Source organism: Ranitomeya imitator, chromosome 2 (assembly GCF_032444005.1).
Source record: "Ranitomeya imitator isolate aRanImi1 chromosome 2, aRanImi1.pri, whole genome shotgun sequence".
Lineage (NCBI taxonomy): Eukaryota > Metazoa > Chordata > Amphibia > Anura > Dendrobatidae > Ranitomeya > Ranitomeya imitator.
Window position 1 is genome coordinate 75,453,471 of NC_091283.1, and position 24,586 is coordinate 75,478,056.

General features: G+C 43.1%; 1 long non-coding RNA gene across 1 annotated transcript in view; it reads right to left on the reverse strand.

Moving 5' to 3' along the window:
* Positions 1 to 1,837: 1,837 nt before the first annotated feature.
* The window catches only part of LOC138661945 (uncharacterized), a 47,835-nt gene continuing 25,086 nt past the window's right edge, over positions 1,838 to 24,586 (reverse strand). Inside the window, exons 2-3 of the long non-coding RNA XR_011317985.1 lie at positions 4,941 to 5,113; positions 1,838 to 3,880 (exon numbers count right to left, since the gene is read on the reverse strand). This is a non-coding gene — a long non-coding RNA (uncharacterized lncRNA). The remainder of the gene's footprint in view (positions 3,881 to 4,940; positions 5,114 to 24,586) is intronic.

Below are 24,586 nucleotides of genomic sequence, written 5' to 3' on the forward strand. Positions count from 1 at the left end.
CCTATTCTGCTTGGCGCCATCTTCCATAGCTGGATCCTGCTCACCACAGCAGACCTCGCCCTCCCTGAGGTGCAGCATCCGCCTCGTGCCTCCACATCACCACAGACTCTGCTCTTCAGGACTCAGGGTCTCGGTAAGCTCTGCGCTTGAGGCAGCTCTTATCCCCAGCACAAGTCTGCCTTGGCACATTCTATCATCTCTTCCTCTATCTCTGCCTAACCTCAGAGAGTCTCGCTCCCATCCTCCCCCTATTGTCCTTCATGTTGCTGGTTCCACCTGTAATAAAAAGTTTACCTCTGATCAAACTTCATCCCTCTGCTCGAATTATAACCCACACACTATGCCACCTTCCCAGGATGCCCCATTGCTCACAATGAGTGTTTCCCCCCCTGAGTGAGCTACAGCTCTGTCAGTAGGTGACCTAACAAAAGTATTCCACACTTTGGTCTTGTCTAAGAACGGCTACCCAACCCTGTTGCTGCCACCAGGCCCCTGTTAACTTACCCGGATTCCCAGACCCATAAGAGTACCTCTCGTAGAAGTTCCAAAAAGTATACCTGCACCAGCTTCTCATCTGGCTCCCCATCACTGTCCTCCAGGATACCATCTTCCTACTTCCTCCAACTTTTCAGCTGTGCAGGAGTCAGATCCCAATTCTGAGTCACATTCTGATCTAGACTCCGAACAGCTCTCCAAACTACGGGATAAGATGGAAAGTCTGATTGTAGTCGTTAAGGGTCTGATTAATGTAAAAGATGGAGACCTCTCCCTCTGAGCAGACAATATCTTTCAGAAGAACAAAGCGGCCTCACCAAAGTTTTGCCAACCGCGAACAATTCAACAGAATCTTAACTAACAAATGGGATCACACAGACAAGCCTTTTCAGAGGAGAAAACATACACATCCTGTATCCTTTTGCAGCAGATCTGCTTCAGAAATGGGCAGAGCTTTCAGTGGATCACCCAGCCTCCCAACTCTCCACTAAGGTGCCTCAGTTTGTATCCATATCCAGCGATCCGTTGGCAATATGCTCCAACGCGCTGTGAATTCCCTAGACACAGTTCTCCCTTCCATACCTGTTTCCACCTCTACCGCTGATTACCAGGGTGGTCAAGAAGATCATGGCGGAGGGCGTGCCCTTCATACTAGTCGCTAAGGACTGGCCCAGAAGACCTTGGTACGCAGAGGTAATCGACCTCCTCGCACTCTGTGGACTCCTGGATATTCCAAACCTGTCGCAGGGTCTCGTCTTACACCAGAATTCAGTCACTAAAGTTAACGGCATGCCTGTTGAAGCCGCAGTTCTAAAATAGTGGGGTTTTTTTTTCCTATCTGCTCGTTCAGACCATGATCAGAGCAAGAAAACATTCTTCTCGCATCTACCATTGTACCTGAAAAGCTTTTTTAACTTCGGTGCTAAATTAACCGGACTGACATGGTTTTTCATCTGCCATCCAGTCAGTCTTTATTGCAGTCTGGCCTGGAATCTGGCCTGTCCCTCAGTTCCCTTAAAGGGCAGGTGTCTGTCCTTTCCATCCTTTTTCAAAAGAATCTTGCATCTCGTCTGCTGGTTTTGAAAATTACGCGGGAGCTCATGCAATCTTTTTCAATTAATTTTTTGAAAATTAAACATTGTGTTTCATGCAGATTTTGTGTGGGTGTGTATGTCTGTCTCTTTTGATAAGCAAGGAGTGGAGGGCACCGCAAACAAATCCCAACAAGGAAGGTTCACCATGGGCTTGGAATAAACCATGACAAGAATCAAGACAAAGATCGTGCCCACATTTATAGGAACACCTCCACATATAGAAATATCAATATTTATTTTATTGGAAAACCTCAAGAGAGAACATGTGAAGAACAAAACACAAAAATTGTTTAAAAACACTTAAAAATTGCAAATATGCACTGAATACCTATATACATGTCATGCCCTAGTACAGGAGCAATGACAGCCCACAAAACACATGTTGCCCACAATAAAGATGTCAATGTAATATTGTTACAAAGTGCAAATGATTAGAGCCCCATTATGCAATATGCATGATGATGTCAATGTCACAGTACCATACAGACCCAAAATAAGGTGCATAATTCTAGCGCAATAGTACTTGGCAACTCAAAGCATCAAACACATGACAGAAATAAGTTAGAACTGTGGGGAGGGACAGGAGGAGAGGGAACTAAAAAATAAGAGAAACCGATCCTCAAACCAAGACGCCCTCATGCCAACAGTCCAAAGAATGCTGCATAGTCATGTGGAGCAGGGAGACAAAATGTGGGATGGGTTCCCTTGCGTATCGCCACCCAAATCGCAGCTTCCTCAGGGAAGAGAAGAGCATGTTGTGTTGGGCGTCCTTCACAATTATATATACATCCCTCATAATGATTAAAAGCGTTCACCTGCATAAAGAACCTCCAGAGGTTGTGCACATGGAGCCCCATGCAGCCTTGGCCATCTTGTGAGTGTCCAAAACCCGGACCGTACAATAAAGTTGTGTTGAATGGGTGCTGCGCATGCGTCAGATTAAAAATACAGCACACGCCGAACCGCTTATAGTTGATTGACAATCACTGCTGCACATGCGTAGGAAAGAATACCGGCGCACGCGCAATGCACAATATTATACTGAAGGCAGCGCAATAATTATAAACGCTTTCCATGCGCACATAGAGCTGAACTATCAATGCTACCCACATTATCTAATAGTCACATATCCAACGCAAACAGAGTGAGTAAATACATACAGATATATACAAAAGGGGAGAAACACATGAGTAAAGTCATGATCTTTTAAACATGCAAGGAGAAATTGACAAGACAACAAAATTTGTATATAACAAAGCAATAGAAAAGCTCCTGCTTGCCAAAGATCATGACCTTACCCCAAACAGAAAATTAACATTTAAGCATATTGTGCATAGAGTGTGAAAATTAACATATACCACAACTCCGTATAATAGTATGTCAGACAGATCAGATATATCCCACTTAGTAGCTTCCAACAGATTTGCAGTGATTATATTCATAAGAGGATAGGATATAAACGACATCCAAAAATCATAGATGTCAGTTGTTTAACAAATGCAGAGCCTTCCAGGCCTTAGCTAGAAAAGTCTCCAAGGACTGATTTAATCAATTGCTGCTATAGTTAAAAAATAGGACATAAATTATCCATATATCAACACGGATAAGAACCACGTATGCACAAAACGCTGGCACAAAAAAGTTAATATTGTTGGTTTTGAATAATCATGAAGTATGGTACTGTGATATTATGATATTACAGACCCTACACAACATGAGTGTAAATACAACCAAAATAACTCGGCAAATCGCAAGTATAAAGTTCAGTATAGAAAAAAAAAAAAAAAAGCATATCCAATGTCCTCATATAATTAGCCAGATTCCGGTCTGTATTCCTAGGCCAATGTAGGACACCATATTCAAAGATGGCTAAACCATAATAAATTCAACAATGGCTAATACATAATACAGATAAATGGTAGAACCCAGAAAAAAAAAAAGTTCCTCGTTGAGTCCATTAGGTGACATGCTTTTCAAGTCAAAGATCCAGCGTAACAGTTCCTTAGTCTGGTCACCACCACGAATACTGCTCAACACTTGATCCACAATCATGACCCGCATGTTGTGATATCTACTGTCATGGTTTTCCAAAAAATGGGATGCCACTGATGAGGTAGGTTTACCCTTCTCCTTGTCCCCTTTGGCCTTGCCAATGTTTGATATATGCTGCTGAACCCTTCGTCTGACCTCCTGGCTCGTCTGTCCAACATATGTCTTCGGGCACGAACAGATAAGTAAGTAGATCACATTCCTGGATCGGCAGTTGGAGTATATCCTCGTTTCGATCCTTTCTGGAAAAACTGAGAGCATTAATATATTGGTGGCAATCATATAGGGACACACATTACAGTTGCTGCAGGGAAAAGATCCCTTTAGACGGCTCCCTGTCACCCAGTCTCGAGGCAATCTTTAAGATTTCTGGCTTTTCTAGCGATAATCTTGGGTGCATCAGATAAATGGGGTCTGAGTTTTGGCTCATTTAGCAAAATGCCCCAATGTTTCCTCAAAATACTATAGATGTCCTGCCACTGGTTATTATATACAGTTATTAAATTAGTGGATGACATCTCATCCCAAACCCTGGGTTGAAGAACCTGTCTATCAATGCACCGAGAGTTCTCAAAAGCACGTGATATGATTTTGTGAGGGTACCCTCGCTCACGCTCACACAGACGAGCCATTAAAGGGAACCTGTCACCCCGTTTTTTTGAGATTGAGATATAAATACTGTTAAATAGGGCCTGCGCTGTGCGTTACTATAGTGTATGTAGTGTACCCTGATTCCCCACCTATGCTGAGAAATACATTACCAAAGTCGCCGTTTTCGCCTGTCAATCAGGCTGGTCAGGTCGGGTGGGCGTGTTCACAGCGCTGTTTCTTCCTCAGCTTTACGTTGGTGGCGTAGTGGTGTGCGCATGTTGAAGTGACTAATCCACTGTGGGCACGTGAAGACACAGCGCGCGATCTGCGCTGTCATCCCTTTCATCGGTAGGGGCGGCCATCTTCCTGGGGCCGCGCGTGCGCAGATAGCGTGCTCTGCTGCACGGGGCTTCAGGAATATGGCCGCGGGATGCCGCGCGTGCGCAGAAGAGATCGCGGCGGCCATTTTCCCAAAGCCGAGTTTGCATCTGACCTGACCAGCCTGATTGACAGGCGAAAACGGCGACTTTGGTAATGTATTTCTCAGCATAGGTGGGGAATCAGGGTACACTACATACACTATAGTAACGCACAGCGCAGGCCCTATTTAACAGTATTTATATCTCAATCTCAAAAAACGGGGTGACAGGTTCCCTTTAAGTCACGTGCTCCTTCACGGAAATCAACATCAGAACTACAATTTCGCCTTACCCTTAGAAACTGTCCTTTGGGAAGGTTGTTTCGCAGATGCTGAGGGTGAAAGCTGGAAAAGTGGAGCAGATTGTTTGTCGCAGTTGCCTTACGGTGAATTTTAGTTTGAATCTGGCAGCCAACTTTCATTACTTTGAGATCCAAAAATGTTACCGATGTTGTAGAGAGAGTGGCTGTCAAAGAAATATTGAACGTATTACCATTAACCATGGTGATAAATTCCTTGCATTCAGCCTCCGACCCAGTCCATAGGACCAGAAGGTCATCAATGTAACGGAACCAACGGAATACGTTGGTTTTGAAGGCACGCAACGGGCACACCTGTGTCTCCTCCCACCAGCCCATAAAAAGGTTGGCATAGGAAGGAGCTCAGTGGGCGCCCATTGCAGTGCCGGAAATTTGTTATTGAACACCTGTCAAAAACAAAATAACTATTGGACAAAACAAAGGATAACAGGTCCACAATAAAAGACTGATGTCTGCGGTCACCTGTAATTTGCTGGTTCAAGAAGAACGAAACCGCCTCAATGCCCAATGTATGGCTTATGCAGGTGTATAATGAGGCAACGTCCATCATTACAAGTAAGGTATTTTCAGGGATTGTCAAATCTTGTAGTTGACAGATTAGATGAGAGGTGTCCTGAACGTCTCTCTCTTTTATTTCACTCTTTATCATTTTATTAATGAGGGTATCTGGCTGACACCTGATCATTACTAAACCTCAGGCTTGGTGTATGTGTACACATCCACCTCTCGTGTCTCCCCTTTTCCTCATAGTTTGTAAGCTTGCGAGCAGGGCCCTCATTCCTCCTGGTATCTGTTTTGAACTGTATTTCTGTTATGCTGTAATGTCTATTGTCTGTACAAGTCCCCTCTCTAATTTGTAAAGCGCTGCGGAATATGTTGGCGCTATATAAATAAAAATTATTTATATATATATATATATATATATATATATATATATATATATATATATATACACACACACACACATACACACACTCTGCTCAAAAGAAGAAAAAGGGAACACTTAAACAACAGAATATACGTCCAAGTAAACCAAACTTCTGTGAAATCAAATTTTCCACATAGGAAGCAACACTGATTGACAATCAATTTCACATGCTGTTGTGCAAATGGAATAGACAACGGATGGAAATTATTGGCAATTATCAAGACACCCTCAATAAAGGAGTGGTTCTGCAGGTGGGGTCCAAAGACCACATCTCAGTACCAATGCTTTCCGGCTGATGTTTTGGTTACTTTTGAATGTTGGTTGTGCTTTCATACTCCTGGTAGCATCAGACGGACTCTACAACCCACACAAGTGGCTCAGGTAGTGCAGCTCATCCAGGATCATCATTGAGCTGTGGCAAGAAGGCTTGCTGTGTCTGTCAGCGTAGTGTTCAGAGGCGCTACCAGGAGACAGGCCAGTACACCAGGAGACGTGGAGGGGGCCGTAGGAGGGCAACAACCTAGCAGCAGGACTGTTACATCAGCCTTTGTGCAAGGAGGAACACTGCCAGAGCCCTGCAAAATGACCTCCAGCAGGCCACAAATGTCAATGTGTTTGCACAAATGGTTAGAAACCAACTCCATGAGGATGGTCTGAGTGCCCGACGTCCACAGATGGGGGTTGGGCTTACAGCCCAACACCGTGCAAGATGCTTGGCATTTGCCACAGAACACCAGGATTCGCAAATTTGTCACTGGCGCCCTGTGCTCTTCACAGATGAAGGCAGGTTCACACTGAGCACATGTGACAGAGTCTGGAGATGCCGTGGAGAGCGATCTGCTGCCTGCAACATCCTTCAGCATGACAGGCAGTGGGTCAGTAATGGTGTGCAGTGGAATTTCTTTGGAGGGCCGTACAGCCCTCTATGTACTTGCCAGAGGTAGCCTGACTGCCATTAGGTGCCGAGATGAGATCCTCCGACCGATTTTGGATCTGAGCCTGCAGGGAGGAGGTAGGAGACCCTCGGAGCAATGCAATCACATAGCGTTGCTCCGAGGGTCTCAGGGAAACACGCAAGGAGCCCCCTCCCTGCGTGATGCTTCCCTATGCCGCCGGAACGCTGCGATCATCTTTGAACGAGCGCAGCCAATCGACTATGACGTACTATTCCGTCCATGGGAAGTAGGGCCCACCCCACATGGACGGAATAGTACATCCAATGGCAGAAAGGGGTTAAAGCAAAAACATATCAACCTAAATATATCATTATCATAAAGTATAATTTGTCACACACAAAAAATCTCAATATCAAACGTTGAAACATTTCAGAGATATTACTACATAAAGTGACACGTCACATACCAAAAAATTACCCCCATCATTAAGGGGCTAAAGCAATACTTGAGTGGTTTGAATGGGAAATGCGTAAGTGTTTTGGAGTAACCTAAGGTACCGTCACACATAACGATATCGTTTAGGAAATCGTTATGTGTGACAGCGACCAACGATCAGGCCCCTGCTGGGAGATCATTGGTCACTGAGGAAAGTCCAGAACTTTATTTCGTCGCTGGATCTCCCGCTGACATCGCTGAATCGGTGTGTGTGACGCCGATCCAGCCATGTCTTCACTGGTAACCAGGGTAAACATCGGGTTACTAAGCGCAGGGCCGCACTTAGTAACCCGATGTTTACCCTGGTTACCAGCGTAAACGTTAAAAAAATAAACACTACATACTTACCTTCAGCTGTCTGTCCCCGGCGCTCTGCTTCTCTGCACTCCTCCTGCATCCTGTGTCAGCGCCGGCCAGCCGGAAAGCACAGCGGTGACGTCACCGCTCTGCTTTCCGGCTGACAGTGCAGAGGAAAGCAGAGCGCCGGAGGACAGACAGCGGAAGGTAAGTATGTAGTGTTTGTTTTTTTTAACGTTTACGCTGGTAACCATGGTAAACATCGGGTTACTAAGCGCGGCCCTGCGCTTAGTAACCCGATGTTTACCTTGCTTAACGGGGACCTCGGGATCGTTGGTCGCTGGAGAGCTGTCTGTGTGACAGCTCTCCAGCGACCAAACAGCGACGCTGCAGCGATCGACATAGTTGTCGGTATCGCTGCAGCGTCGCTGAGTGTGAAGGTACCTCTACTCAAAGCCTAGACCTTAATCCAATTGAGAGAATCTGTGGTCAGACTTGAAGATTGCCGTTCACCAGAAGAAACCATCTAAGGCCGGCGTCACACTAGCGAGTTTTACGGATGTATGAGCGCAGAAAATACATCCAGAAAATAAGCATTGGACACGGCCCAATGATTCTCTATGGGGCAGCTCCTATCTGCCGTATATTACGCATCCGTAATATACGGTATGTTACGGGCGTAGAAAATCACAGCATGCTGCGTTTGTCAGCGTATTGCGCAAAAAATACGCCAATGAAAGTCTATGGGGCGAGAAAATTACGGATTACACACGGACCATGCGTGTGACTTGCGAGAAATACGCAGCGGTGTTCTATAGAAAAGCCGGCAATTCAGCGCGGTGAACAGTAAAATCACAATGACAATAGAATAGGTAGAATAAATGTGTACACATAGTATAGATTATATATATATATATATATATATATATATATATATATATATATATATATATATATATATATATATATATATATATATATATATATATATATTCGTGATTACTCGCTAATCCCGCCCCCTGCACAGTAGCTTCACCCCCCACCTCATTATCACACACAATCCCGCCCCCCACCCTATTCCAAAACATGATCCCACCCCCCACCACACATAATCCCACCCAATTACCACACACAATCCCGCCTCCCACCCCATCACTACCCATAATCTTGCTCCCCCACCCCATCACATAATCCCACCCCATTACCACACACATTCCCGCCCATCACCACACATAATCCCGCCCCCCACCACACATAATCCCGCCCCCCACCACACAATCCCGCCCCCCCCCCCCCCACCACACAATCCCGCCCCCCCCCCCCCCCACCACCATATTACCACACACAATCCGGTCCCCACACATTAAATTGTACCTGGTAGAAGTCAAGGAAAGATCTTTGCAAATGACTATACATTTAATTGTGTTTACAGAGAAATTTTAACTTAATTTATGTTTCGTTATGAAATTTGTTTAGATGCTGGAATGAATAAAAAATGCACATCTTACTGAATCCAGTTTGTTTTTGATTTTACACTGAATAAAATGTATTATTAGTATTATTCAGATTTTTTGATTATTATTATTTACTTCATTTTAAGTTAATTTACCACCTGTGTAAGCGCTATTGAATGTTGTCATTATTTACTTTAGTTTAATCACCAGCAGCGTTAATTAGATAGCAATGAGCGTGCCGAGCTGGGTGGAGACAGGGTGTGAGTATGAGTGTACATGTATATATATATATATATATATATTTCAGCGCTAGATGGCAGAAAAGCCGGTAATTCAATTGCCGGCTTTTCCTATCTCTTTCACAAACCCGACAGGATATGAGACATGGTTTACATACAGTAAACTATCTCATATCCCTTCTTTTATTACATACGAGGGGCGATCCAAAAGTAATGATAATCGGTTATTTCTATTGCACACAGAAATTAAAATAAAATGTTTTCTTCTCTCTTAGGTACCCACTAGTCCAGGAAAAAAAAATTACTTAAATAGACCACGATTCCCGGGAGCTACATTCATTTGAATATGAACTGCCGAGGAGTGAACATCAAAATGGAAAAAAACGAGCTCAGAGCTGTCATCAAATACCTCTGCTTGAAAAAAATGACTACCAAAGACATACACAGCGACTTGGTGGAAACATTGGGGGACTCTTCTCCTCCATATTCCACAGTTGCACGCTGGGCCAAGGAATTTAAGCTGGGAAGAACATCGACGGAAAATGAACATCGTGAAGGACGCCCATCCACGTCCCTCAATGAAGAAAACGTGAAAAAAGTTGAAGAAGTTGTATTGGCAGATCGAAGAGTGACTATCAGGCATGTAGCTGAGGTCCCAGGGATCTCATATGGCAGTATTCAAAGAATCCTTGCAAAAGAATTGCATATGAGAAAGGTCTCCGCGCGTTGGGTGCCAAAAATGTTAACCGACGAACAAAAGAAGAAACGAGTTGACATTTCAATAGCAAATCTCGAAAAATTCCAAGCAGACAAGGAAAATATTTTGTCACGTTTTTTGACCATGGACGAGACCTGGATCCACCACTTTGATCCCGAAACTAAACAACAATCGATGACATGGAAACGAGCCGACGAACCGACGCCGAAGAAATTCAAAGTGTCAAGCTCAGCAGGGAAGGTTATGGCGTCCGTTTTTTGGGACGCTGAAGGAATTATTATGGTGGACTATTTGGAGAAGGGAGCCACTATTACGGGCTCCTACTACGCAGAACAAATAAGAAGATTGCGGGACGCTATCAAGGAGAAAAGGTGCGGCAAACTGCGGGCTGGAGTGTTTCACCAAGCTGCTGTTGCCATGGCTACCATTCAAGAAGCGGGCTTTGAACTGGTGGAACACCCCACCTATGCACCAGATCTAGCCCCCAGTGACTTATTTCTCTTTCCTCGGCTCAAGGAACACCTCCGGGGCAAGAAAATTGACAATAGCGACGTGATAACCGCTGTTGGGGATTTTTTTGAGGGTCAAGATTAAGAATTTTTTTCGAAGGGAATTCTAAGTTTAGAAAAGAGATGGACTAAATGTAGAGACTTGTTAGGAGACTATGTAGAAAAATAAATTTATTTTTTGACTATATTCATTGTGTTTAGTATTGATTATCATTAATTTTGGATCGCCCCTCGTATTCCTCTTTAGTAATGTAAGAAGTGTCTGTCAAATTGGGGGTCTCTAGCTAATTAAAGGGTTAAATCCCGGGAAAAATTGGTGTGGGCTCCGGCACAATTTTCTCCGCCGGAGTGGTAAAGCCAGTGACTGAGGGCAGATAATAGCCTAGAGAGGGACCATAGTTATTGGCCCCCTCCTGGCTAAAAACATCTGCCCCCAGCCACCCCAGAAAAGGCACATCTGGAAGATGCGCCTATTCCGGCACTTAGCCTCTCTTCCCACTCCCCTGTAGCAGTGGGATATGGCGGTAACGAAGGATTAAGGTCACCTTGCTATTGTAAGGTGAGATTAAGCCAAGTTAATAATGGTGAGGCATCAATTATGACACCTATCCAATATTAATCAAATAGTACGAAATGGTTAATAAAACACACTTTATTAAAAAGTATTTTAACAGGGTGTTTTAATATTTTATTATACTCTTAATCCACCTGAAGACTCTTGTCACCTGAAACAAAGTTAAAAAAACACAACAAAATTCCATACCTTCCGTCGTTAGTCTTGTCCCACGCTGTAAATCCATCTGAAGGGGTTAAATCATTTTACACCCAGGAGCTCTAATGCAGCTGTGCTCCCGACTGTAAAACTTGGTGAATGAATGGAATGCAGGGGAATGTACTGTAGTTACCTCGAGTCGCGGTGATGCGCCCTCTGCTGGATGAACTCAAGCCTGGGAACTTTTCAGAATAATTTCCCACCACATTACCGCTACAGGGGTGTGGGAAGAGAGAGGCTAAGTGCCAGAATAGGCACATCTTACAGATGTGCCTTTTCTGGGGTGGCTGGGGGCAGATGTTTTTAGCCGGGGGGGGGGTCCTATAACCATGGTCCCTCTCTAGGCTATTAATATCTGCCCTCAGTCACTGGCTTTACCACTCTGGCGGAGAAAATTGCGCAGGAGCCCACACCAATTTTTTCTGGGATTTAACCCTTTAATTTAATAGCTAGAGACCCCAAATTTGACACAAAGACACTTCTTACATTACTAAAGAGGAATATGTAATAAAAGAAGGGATATGAGATGTTTTACTGTATGTAAACCATGTCTCATATCTTGTCGGGCTAGTGAAGGAGATAGCAGAAAAGCTGGTAATTAAATTGCCGGCTTTTCCTATCTAGCGCTAAATTGAAAAAAAAAATATATATATATATATATCCAGGCATTAAAGCCCACTTTTTTCTATCATTTTTTATGTGTGCTGTTTTCCTTTTTTTCTCATATATGTATAAAATTATATATATACATATATATACACACACACACACACATATACATACATATATATATATATATATATATATATATATATATATACACATACATATATATACATACACACACATACATACACACACAAATATTGTTTTTAAGAATATTTGAGCCGATGGATCCATGATATGTCCATTTTGCAAGCCTGCGAGAGAGAAAAAATAAATAAATAAAAAAAAATTTTTAAAAATCGCTGTACGGAAGCCATACGGATGACACCCGGATAAATTTGTGCGTAAAAATCGCATCCTCGCATTGAATACGGAACAGTGTTTTGGGACAAATACTGCGTATTACAGCCGTAAAAAATTGACCGTATTTACTTACGCCTACCTTACTTGAAGGAGCTGGAGCAGTTTTGCCTTGACGAATGGGCAAAAATTCAAGTGGCAAGATGTGGAAAGCTCAATCGTAAAGCCTCCTTTTGCGGCAAAGTACTGACTTTAGGGGGGTTAATCGTCATGAACACTATAAAGTTTTCAGTTATTTTGTCCCATTTGTTTGCTTCACAATAAAAACAAATGTTCACAGTTGCAGGCATATTCATTATATGAACTAATGCAAACCCTCAAAAAAAAAAAAGTTAATTCCAGGTTGTGAGGTAGCAAAACAAGAAAAATGCCAAGTGGGTGAATACTTTCGCAAGATAATGTAAAAGAACAGTTTACAAAGTGTTGATCGAAAGCAGATATGAGGTAAACGTTAAGGGTACCGTCACACACTGCCATTTCGATCGCTACGACGGTACGATTCGTGACGTTCCAGCGATATCGTTACGATATCGCTGTGTCTGACACGCAGCAGCGATCAGGGATCCTGCTGAGAATCGTACGTCGTAGCAGATCGTTTAGAACTTTCTTTCGTCGCTGGATCTCCCGCTGGCATTGCTAGATCGGTGTGTGTGACACCGATCTAGCGATGCGATCTAGCGATGCGTTCGCTTGTAACCAGGGTAAACATCGGGTTACTAAGCGCAGGGCTGCGCTTAGTAACCAGATGTTTACCCTGGTTACAAGCGTAAAACTAAAAAAAAAAAAAAACAGCACATACTTACATTCCGGTGTCCGTCAGGTCCCTTGCCGTCTGCTTCCCGCACTCAGTGACTGCCGGCCGTAAAGTGAAAGCAGAGCACAGCGGTGACGTGCTTTCACTTTCACTTTACGGCCGGCAGTCAGTGAGTGCGGGAAGCAGACGGCAAGGGACCTGACGGACACCGGAATGTAAGTATGTGCTGTTTGTTTTTTTTTACGCTGGTAACCAGGGTAAACATCGGGTTACTAAGCGCGGTCCTGCGCTTAGTAACCCGATGTTTACCCTGGTTACCCGGGTACCACGGCATCGTTGGTCGCTGGAGAGCAGTCTGTGTGACAGCTCCCCAGCGACCACACTACGATTTACCTACGATCACGGCCAGGTCATATCGCTGGTCGTGATCGTAGGTAAATCGTATAGTGTGACGGTACCCTAACTTGTTTCTGTGATATGACTATTTAGAATAAAGGAATGTTCACTCAGTGTTTAAAAACTATTTGACAAATTTCTGATATTTTTATTAACAAACGCAAGACATGCCAGCCTAAATTTACCATTATCATAAAGTACAACGTGTCGCAAAAACACTGGTATATGCTGAAACATTCCAGAGTTATTGCCAAATGAAGTAAAAATAAAAAAAGTTATGTGGACAAAGTTTTAGGGGGATCAAGCTGTTCAGCTCCTCCCATTGCATACAATGCTATCTATAAATGATAGAATGTGACAGGCTCTCTTTAAAGGATCTGCTTCTAATGTCTTGTTGCCAGATACCACAGGACACCTCCAAGTAAGAAATATAAGTCAACATGAGTTAAAAATACATTTTATTTCACATATTATATAAAATCTACAAGTTAGATGTCTAATGCCAAATCATTCTTTTTATATTTGCTTTGGTGGGGTAGGGATATGCAAATCACATAGTAACAAATACTCTAAAATAGTTTCAGAAAATGATAAAAATCTTAAAATAAATCTTCAATAAGCCATGTCACTGAGAAAGTAAGTATGGCTGCTTAATTGAGAAGAAGCAAAAGAAAACCATTTTCTGGTCATTAAGTGGTTAATACCTCACCATTCACAATCCCATCACCTTGGCAGTAACACAAAAAAAAAAACTACTACAGGTTTTTGGCGACTTGCTGGCTGATGGGAATACACTGCTATTGCTGTATTAAAGGCAGTCTGTCAGCACAAAGCAACTGTTCAGAGCAAGTGAGGGTGCTGTGTATACCCTTGGCGGTCATCTCTGCCCCCCCGTCCTTCTTGATTGACAGTTCTGAATTCATGACACACAGGCTTGAGGATATAAAAAGAAAAACGTAAGTGGGTATGTGCAATTAACTGCTCTGCTAAGGGTGCTCTATGCGCATGTGCTTGGTTTGAACAGTCACTGCTGACACTCCCTTTGTGTCTTTTCTGGTATACACACAGTAAATTGTAACATTGAAAAAACCAAGAGCAGAATCTTCAGCCGGACCGGGGGTCTAGCGCGTAAGGTGCCCAAAGAATACCATATGTAGAAATAGCAGTGTCTTGTGTATGAAGGGTCTAGGAGGTGTGGGGTACTACTTTATGATGTAAACCTTTCTTAAATGCAGGGAAGAGTAGCATTACTAAAGCAGCAGTGTAATACTGGAGAGCAGAAGTGATTACACTCCAGTATTTACGTGCTGCTACAGCATCACTACACACACCTTACTGCGAGGTCACTTACTGCCACCGGAAACAACGGCTTCACCTGACCTCACTGGATCCTGCCTTCATTGGTGGGATAGTCACCATGTTGATGGTCCCATGATTGTGGCTGTATTATATGGACTATAAAATCATGATGTTTAGACTGGGGGGCTTAAGTCCTGATCTGGAAGCCACTGTCCCACAGGTGACGAAACCTACGTAATAATAAATAATAATCTTTATTTTTATATAGCGCTATCATATTACGCAGCGCTTTACATACATTATGATCACTGTCCCCGATGGGGCTCACAGAACCTAAGTTTACGTTAATACAGCCATATTAGTTATTTTTTAGAACAAAAATGGCCAGGAGGGAGGAGGCAGATTTAGGAGTTGGAAGTTTTAATTACAAAAAAAGATCACTACAATCTTGAAAAACGTTCATGTGAGTGATTAACGCTGGAGAACTAGAACCACGCTATATGTAACGGCATCAAGACATCTCTCACATGAGCATATAAATATACACAGTTTTTTGTTCCACCTTTGCAAAATTAGGAATTTTTGCAATATATTCCACCACCTTATTGCTGTATTGTATACGGACTATGCTGTTTCCATGCCCAGTTAATGCCCTTTACTCCTGTAGAAGCTCCTTTTAACTGCTGCCCAAGAAGATCTGTCTGTAGTGCATTTGGTCTGTGTAAGTCACTTTCGCCATCTCTGTACCAAGGAGGGTAAGCAGAGGAGCGCACACAGATTAAATGCAGTGCACAGATATGCATAGCAGTGGTTGAAAGCTGCTTCTAAAAGAGCATAAACTGGACATTGTAAGATCACTACAGCAAAAAGTTGGAGAGAGAATAAAGCAAAATAATTTAGGATTTTATGTAATGTACTTCATTACCTTAAAGGGAATCTGTCACCCCATTTTAGGCCTATAAGCTAAGGCCACTGCCATCAGGGGCTTATCTACAGCATTCTAGAATGCTGTAAATAGGCCCCCGATGTAACCGGAAAGAAAAACAAGTTAGATTATACTCACCCAGGGGCGGTCCCGATGCGGTCCGATTGGTGTCGCGGTCCGGGGCCTCCCATCTTCATATGATGATGTCCTCTTTGCTTCCTGCCACGGCTCCTGCGCAGGCGTACTTTGTCTGCCCTGTTGAGGACAAAGTACTGCAGTGCGCAGGTGTCGGGAAAGGTCAGAGGCCCAGTGCCTGCTCACTGCAGTACTTTGCTCTGCCCTCAACAGGGCAGACAAAGTATGCCTGCGTCGGAGCAGGAAGCAAAGAAGAGCAGGGGTGTCAAACTGCATTCCTCGAGGGCTGCAAACAGGTCATGTTTTCAGGATTTCCTTGTACTGCACAGGTGATAATTTAATCACCTACACACGATTGCAGCACCTTGTGCAATGCTAAGGAAATCTTGAAAACACGCATTGTTTGCAGCCCTCGAGGAATGCAGTTTGACACCCCTGAAGAAGAGGACGTCATCGTATGAAGATGGTAGGCGCCGAACCGCAATGCCCATTGGACCGGACCAGGACCGCCCCTGGGCGAGTACAATATAACTTGTTTTTCTTATCTTTCAGGTTACATCGGGGGCTTATCTACAGCATTACAGAATGCTGTAGATAAGCCCCTGATGGCGGTGGCCTCAGCTTCTCAGCTTTTAAAGGGAATCTTACAGCTGATGCATGCTGCCTGTATGATTTCAGTTGTGTTTGTTTTACTGTGAAAGGATTCAGTGGTTCAAAGAAAGACATAATTTGAAAGCTGCTGTGGACAGAGGCACGAGAGACTAGTCTGACGGGCAGATCCGTGGCAATTTGTCCTTGTCCACTCTACTGGATAGGTCTCTTCCTACTAGGGCACGCACGGAGATACCCGGCAGAGAGCAGGAAGGAGCGTCAACTAGTCTCCTGTGTGGCTCGGTCCCCGTCAGCTTTTAAAACGTTTTTTTCTCCTAAATGCTGCAGCATTTCAGAGTTAATTATATCTGACTGAAATCATGCAATCAGCGTTTGATACCTGTTGCCTGTGGAGCAAGTGGCATTTATCGCCTGTCAGGTACCTCTTAGGCTGATCAATAATTGTATGAAAAAAAGTTTCTCAAATAATGAAGAATGGTCTCAACACAACAATTGTTAAAGAAATTAAAGGGATATTATTTAAAAAAATAAAATATATATATTTATTAACGCTGGGTGCGTCACTCTGTCCGAAGCCTTTATAGACTGCGCAAGCGCCGGCGCAGTCTGGGCCTCACAGAGTGACGCTCCCAGGAGATCGCGACATGCGTTAACACTGAACGCACACCGCGATCTCCAACAGAGAAGCAGGGATCGCCAGGAGGGTGAGTATCGGCTATATTCACCTGTCCTACGTTCCACCGCTGCGCGCCGCCATCTTCCCGGTCCTCGGCCTGTGACCTTCAGTTCAGAGGGCGCGATGACGTGCTTAATGCGCGCCGCCCTCTGACTGACCAGTCACAGCCAGAGGACCGGGAAGATGGCGGCGCGCAGCGGTGGAACGGAGGACAGGTGAATATAGTAAGTGCTGGGGGGCCTGAGCTGGCGGCGATACCGGCACCTGACCCCCACAGCGCGCCGGTGTCCCCGCCTGCTCAGGCCCCCCAGCACTCGGCGCCCAGCGACGATAGGCGAGTATGGTATTTTTTTTATTTATTGCAGCAGCATATGGGGGCATATAGAATGGAGCATGTTAAGGGGGCCATCAACCATAATGGAGCAGTGTACGGGGGCATATAGAATGGAGCATGTTAAGGGGGCCATCAACCATAATGGAGCATTGTGCGGGGGCATATAGAATGGAGCATGTTAAGGGGGCCATCAACCATAATGGAGCAGTGTACGGGGGCATAGAGTATGGAGCATCTTATGGGGCCATAAACCATAATGGAGCAGTGTACGGGGGCATATAGTATGGAGCATCTTATGGGGGCCATAAACCTTTATGGAACAGCGTACGGGGCATACACTATGGAGCATCTTATGGGGGCCATAAACCATAATGGAGCAGTGTACGGGGGCATATACCATGGAGCATCTTATGGGGGCCATAAACCTTTATGGAACAGTGTACGGGGCATACACTATGGAGCATCTTATGGGGGCCATAAACCATAATGGAGCAGTGTACAGGGGCATATACTATGGAGCATTTTATGGGGGCCATAAACCTTTATGGAGCAGCGTATGGGGCATATGGATGGGAGCAGCAAATTAAAGAACGGTGGCGCAGGATGGGAGCAGCACATGACAGAACGGGGGCGCGGGATGGGAGCAGCACATGACAGAATAGGGCAGCACATGACTGAACGGGGGCGCAGGATGGCAGCAGCACATGACAGAACGGTGGCGCAGGATGGGAGCAACACATGACAGGATGGGGGCGCAGGATGGGAGCAACATATGACAGGATGGGGGCGCAGGATGGGTGCAGCAAATACCAGGATGCCAGGATGGAGACCATATACCAATATAAATGCTCGCCACCCGGGCGTAGAACGGGTTCAATAGTGTGTATATCTATATATATAATTGTCTAAGGGTTTTTCCGTCTGTCTTTCTGTCTGTCCTGGAAATCCCGGCTCTCTGATTGGTCGAGGCCGCCAGGCCTCGACCAATCAGAGACCGGCACAGCATCGACGTAGAAATCCCGCGTCTCTGATTGGTCGAGGCTGCCAGGCCTCGACCAATCAGGGACGGGCACAGCGACGATGATGTCATAAAGGACGTAGACATCCCGCGTCTCTGATTGGTCGAGGCCGCCAGGCCTTGACCAATCAGCAACGGGCACAGCGACGATGATGTCATAATGGTTGCCATGGCGACAATGATGTCATAAAGGTTGCTTCGACCAATCAGCGATGGGCACAGCGACGATTATGTCATAATGGTTGCCATGGCGACGATGATGTCATAAAGGTTGCCTCGACCAATCAGCGACGGGCACAGTCTGCCGCGAATTCTGGAATCATCATTGTCCATATACTACGGGGACATGCATATTCTAGAATACCCGATGCGTTAGAATCGGGCCACAATCTAGTATATATATATATATATATATATATATATATATATATATATATATATATATATATATATATATATATATATATATATATATATATATATATATATATATATATATATACTAAAGTGTATCGTATCGTATATATATATATATATATATATATATATATATATATATATATATTCTTTATTAAATGTTAACAGAATCCAAGATGATAAAGTTGCAAACAATCCAAGGTCAAAACAGTCAAATACATTTTGACCCTGGATTGCTTGCAGTTTTATCATATTAGATTTTAATACCATGTAATAAAGAATGTTGGAACGTCATTTTGTCTTGTTCAGAAAATGTATCTCTGCATTGTCAATTAATCTTAATGCTACATGGTAAAAAAATATATATATGCTTTTAAAAAAAAGTTAATTATTTTTTATTTGCATGTTGCAAGGAGGATAACCTGTACTTCCCCTTCTACATTCAGTGTGTGTTCTTCCCTGTGCAGAACAATCTTTTCCCCTCCTCTCCATATAGTACAAATACTGTAGGATAAAATAAATCACGAATAGGGTCTTATCCGAGGGCGATATCAAGACACGTGATCAGTTTGCACTCACCTGATGTATCTAGTCAAAAGGCATGTAGGTCAACAGTTGCTACAGATCCACAAGTCAGACTAGTGACCCATCACGTATAAACCGAGGAAAATTTTGTGGATATCCTCCGCGCTACTGTTCAATTAAACATCCAGGCAGGTAAAAGATAAAACTTGATGATTTATTCAGATTCTCAATGCCTTTCGAAGTCCAAAGACTTCTTCCTCAGATGACATAGCTATGTCATCTCCTGTTTTCTGTTTAAGTGACAGACAACTAAATCAACCCTTTTATATTAAATGGTGTCCAGCTGGTGACATGTGTGTCCACGTGTTTAGCCTTCTATTGCAGGAGTTTTTTTTTCTGTTCCCATAACTAAATCGAAAAACCAGACTAATTAGTGTGAACCTAGCTCTAAAAGTTAAATGTGCGGTAAAATCGTTCATAGGGTGTGTTCACACATAATGGAGGAGTTGTGAAAAACGTCAAGAGAAACCCACTAGGAAATTCACATGACAAATCCATACGAAGTCATGCAGTGTAGAAGGATATAAATTTACAAAATTAAAAAAAATATATTTTTAGGCAAAGCCTCCAGCCCTAAGGCATACTCATCTCACCGATCCTCTGCCAGTCCCTTTCAAACACTGACATCCTAACACAGGGACCTGTAGCAAATGACTGACACATACAAAGGGATGTCATTGTTGCAACATGAAGCGGGTTAACAATAATGGCAGGAGATGAACATGGCAAGAATGCATTATTCTGAGCAATTTTACAGTTTTTTTTTTCTTTACTGGACATCCCCTTTAAGACCTAACTTCAATTGTAATCATTGAAAAAAAAAAAAAAAACAGCTTTTATGCACCAAATCACAACACACAAAGACCGAGATTGGTTTGTTATTCCAGGTACTAAGATTTGAAGGGTGGTTCATCTCTGACATGAAGAGGCAGCTCAGAATGGTCTGTATCTCCTTGTTTCTACAAACCATGATGTGCTGCTACCTCAGCCCAGAGAAGTCTTGTCCCAGCAACTGATCTCCCACTGCACCATCACCCTGCAAAACAACATCAATAACAGTATGAATAAAAGACAATGTTTCACATTCACTAATTTATATACAACATACACACGTTTGTATTGATTATCAGTGTAAAAGCAAAATTATCTATGCATACCCTTTTTTACAAAAATCAGGATCCTAACTAGAAAGCTAGGTATCACTAAAGTTCTTGCTGACTGGCACTACCCAAAAGAATCCAGATTGATTTTCGAAACTGTAATGTTTGCTTGCCAAAATGATCAAGCAATGAATCAGACCAGGTGGAAACGTCTACAGACGTCTAAGGAGAGTTTTCACATTTTTCATTTTCTAAAAGACAAATAATGCTTGAAACATAGGTGACCAACAGAAAAAAAAAATCTATAGTATATATAGTTGTGGAAAAAAATGCTACAAAGTAATAATAATTATCTTTATTTTTATAAAGCACTAACACCGTTGACCAGCGATCACGTGACGGGGTCACCGGTGGGCGGATTTTCTGAAGCGCTTGTTAAATGCCCCTGTCAGTTTGACAGTGGCATTTAATGGGTTAATAGCCGCGGGGTGGATTGTGATTCCACCTGCGGTTGTTCCGGGCACATATCAGCTGTTCACTATACACCCAAACTAAGTAATACATACCAACCAGTGATAAGAGGGGGAATATAAGGGTGCCGTAATGGGTTCTGGAAAAATCCTGTTACTGAAAAGTAGATTTTTCCCCTTCTCCCACCACAGCACCACCTGAGAGATTTATACAGAACAAACCTACCTTAGGGATGGATCACCGCTTGTTAAACGTTATTCCCAACGGATAGATCAGCAGAGGAAGACAGATTAAGCCTATAATGTTTACAAAAGGTGGAAGAAGAGGACAATTTTCTCTGTCCAAGAAGACATGACAGTCAGAGTAAAATGAACTTTCAAGTTCTCTGGAACTAACATTACTAGAGGAGTTGGCTAACCTAATGGCCTCCCAAATCCATCTAGATCGGGTACCCTTGTCAACTTTCCTTGTTCACTGGAAGGAAACAAAAGTCCCAACTCTTCCTCCAGTGTTTTGTCACAGCCAAGTACTCTACATCTAGTGAGTGAAGTTTCTCCTCTTCAGTATTCTTAGGACCATTAAAAAAGGAGGGAACATTTTGTGGCCACTTTTGGAAGATAGGATTCTCTTAAAACCAGACCCAGCCGATCCTCAAACATCTGTGTAAACGGATGGTTAACCGGCAGGGCTTGTACAGTATGTCACTAACTCTACAGGATGATGTTAATGCCACTAAAAGTACCATTTTTAACCCCTTAGTGACAGAGCCAAATTTTTAAAATCTGACCAGTGTCACTTTATGTGGTAATAACTCTGCAGCGCTTCAACAAATCCCAGTGATTTTGAGACTGTTTTTTTCGTGACACATTATACTTTATGATAATGGTAAATTTAAGTCAATATGTTTTGTGTTTATTTATAAAAAAAATTATCAAACATTTTAGAAAAATGTTAAAAATTAGCAATTTTCAAAATTTGAATGATTATCCCTTTAATCCAGATGGTCATACCACAGCAAACCATTAATAAATAACATTTCCCACATGTCGGCTTTACATCTGCATCATTTGTAAAATGTTATTTTAATTTTTTAGCATTTTAGGAGGTTTAAAAATGTAGCAGCAATTTTTCATTTTTTCAAGCAAATGTACAAAATTTATTTTTTTAGGGACTTATCCATGTTTGAAGTGCCTTTAGGGGTCTCATATATTGGGAAACCCCCAAACGTGATACCATTTTAAAAACAGCACCCCCTGACATATCGAAAACTGTTTGCAGGTAGTTTATTAACCCTTCAGGTGCTTTACAGGAATTAGTGCAAAGTGGTATGACAGAAATGAAAATATGTATTTTTACCACCTAAATGCCTCTAACTTCTGAACAGGTTACAACAGCCGTTAGACTCTAAGGCCGCTATTTGGTCATGAATTGCCATCGCAAACATCAGGACCACAAAATCATGATCTGAGTGCACCAACTGGGATAAAGAGGAAGCCCCCACACTCAGTTAACCATATATAATGATGTGGTCACTATTTACAGCAGCATCTAATGGGTTAAACAGATTTGGATTATCGTGGCTGATGCAGAAAGTTGTCAGCTATAGTGTACAGCTGACAGCTGCTGGATTGTCACCTGTATGGGGAGGCTATTCGCTTATATGTCAGGTCAGTTAAAAGGCGTATTGGCTGTCTTTAAGGGGTTAAAAGGTGAGAATCTTGACCTGCAACCCTTCTAACTGTTCAAAAGGGGGCTTAGTAAATACTTTTAGAACCAAGTTTAAATCTCAGGGAGGTAATCTTGGCTAGGGATTGGCATGGATCTATCATAAGCGCTGATAAACCTAACAATCCATCTATCGGCTGCCAGGTTAAAGTTGTACAGTGCTCCTAGAGCAGAAACCTGCTATTTAAATGGCTATGCCCAGTTCCAAACCTTTCTGGAGGAATGCTAATATGACATTATTTGGCATTTTATTACCCATATTTTCCCCATAACTAGACAAGAACCTTGCCTAGGTTCTACCATATAATTTTAGTTGTCAATAGTTTTCTGCTTTTAAGCAAAATAGATTCCAAAATTCGTGGAAAAGCTGCTCTGAGTTAATAGTGACCTCTCAAATTCTAGGCCATTAAATGAAGGTCTGTCTCTTGTGGATGGAAAACTGGACCCTGACTGACGATATCCTGGATTTCTGGCAGAATACATGGATCGGATATGGACATCATTCTTATCCGTGAAAACCAGTGTCTTTGGGGTCAGAATGGGGCTATTAGAATAATTCTCACCTGTTCCTCCCTGACCTTCCTCAACACTGCTGAAATCCTCACCAGAAGAAAAGCCTAGGCCAGGTCAAAGTACCAGGGAATCTACAAAGCAACTACTGCGTTGAGTTTCTCGTTTGGATCCAGAAGGCAACATCTATTCACCTTCCTGTTTTGTTTGCAAATAGGTCTATGCTTGGCTGGCCCCAGATATTTAATCTATTCTCTGGTTTAGCACCCATTCGCCTTGTCTTAGCTGGTTCCAACTTAGAGAATAATCTCTGCTCTTTTCCTTCCCCTTTAGATGCAATGCTGTTAGTATCAAAATATGTTGTTCTGCAATCTGAAAAATCATTTTTGCAACTTCCATCAAAAAGCGGGATCTCGTGCCCCCTTAATGGTTGATGTAGGGTACTGCTGTTCAATTGTCTGCCAGGAGGTAAACATGACTCCCCAAAACAAAAGTACAAAATAACAAAAAATAATAATTTTTCTATTGCATATTTTACTGCCACCATCTCTGTCATGTTCGCTGAATATCTCTTTATCTTTTTTCACTTCTTGACCAGAGGCGCTCCCCATCCATTTGAGCTTGCGTCCGTAGTTATTACATCTTCAATCTAATACACCCAAGGAACACCTACCAACAGATTCCCTATTTTCAGCCACTCAGTTAGGGAATCGAAAGTCCCTAGAGTTTTCTCTTCCCTTATGATTTGCGAACGTGCTCAGATAACATATCAGAGCATCTGGGCGTGCTCTTATGTTCATGCTCGTATATTATGTTTGAGTCCCTGCGGCTGCATGATTTGCCGCCGTTAGGGAATCCTCATGTGAGGAGGATGTCTAACAAAAAGGCAATCCCGGCATGTATTCAGGCTAACAGCTGCAAATCATGCAGCCGGCAGGGACTTGAACATAATATATGAGCACTCTCAAATGCTTGGATAACACCCAAGTGAAGTCAGATAAGACTATCCGAGCATGTTCGATCATTACTAATCTTTCCCTCTAAACAGCCTCTGAAGTTTTTTTACGCTACTCAGTATGACTTGCTGCAGTTGTCTGGAATATAACTGAGCCCAATGGACTGATGGGAGACATGACGTCATTGTCCATAGTAGTGAGATTGCCCGTCTGAGAGTCATGGTAGGCTTGCTTACTGCTGCGGAGACTAAAGGTACCGTCACATTTAGCGACGCTGCAGCGATATAGACAACGATGTTGATCGCTGCAGCGTCGCTGTTTAGGTCGTTGTGTGGTCACTGGAGAGCTGTCACACAGACAGCTCTCCAGCGA